Raw genomic sequence first — 612 nt, 5'->3', positions numbered from 1 at the left:
TCCGGGAGGAAGTGGCCTATGCGGTCTTCGCCCCTGGCGCCGGGGCTGTGAGTGCTCCATTGGGCCCAGTTTGGGTTCTGGGGTATGTTACTTACCAGACATATAACCGGAGCAACTCTCTTAGCCTGCCTGAGCCTCAGTTTCTCAGCCCCATCATTCTAATCCTTTTACCAAAGGAGACAGCACGGGCCAAAGTCATTTCACTTTAAATAATTAGCTTGTCCTTGTGTGCGTGCGATGTGTGATGGGGGCGCAGGTGGGGGTAAAGGGGCCGGGGGGGGAGTGTGGTACCTACTCCCTTTGCATACAGAGTTCTCATATACCCACAGTCAGCCACACATGCGTCTCCCACTCTCAACCTGGGAACTAGGGAAGCTCTACGTGAACGTAGGGTTCTGCCCCAAATGTCCCTTTCACGGGTGTCCCTTGTCCCTTCTGACTTCTAAGGCCTCGAAGGGCCTGGTTCGGGAACCTGGACTGGGTACAGTGCTCTCCACGTGCCGGCCTCCTCTAAGCTGCCTTTTGTCTTGGAAGCCAACTTTTAGGGACTATGATCAGGGCCCCCTCCCGCTCTGGCTTTGATGGGGTTTGGCCAATGGGAGGCACTGGCAG

This window comes from Pteropus alecto, unplaced genomic scaffold (genome assembly GCF_000325575.1).
Source record: "Pteropus alecto unplaced genomic scaffold, ASM32557v1 scaffold101, whole genome shotgun sequence".
NCBI lineage: Eukaryota > Metazoa > Chordata > Mammalia > Chiroptera > Pteropodidae > Pteropus > Pteropus alecto.
The sequence above is the reverse complement of the archived record's forward strand: the minus strand, read 5'-3'. Positions refer to the sequence as shown.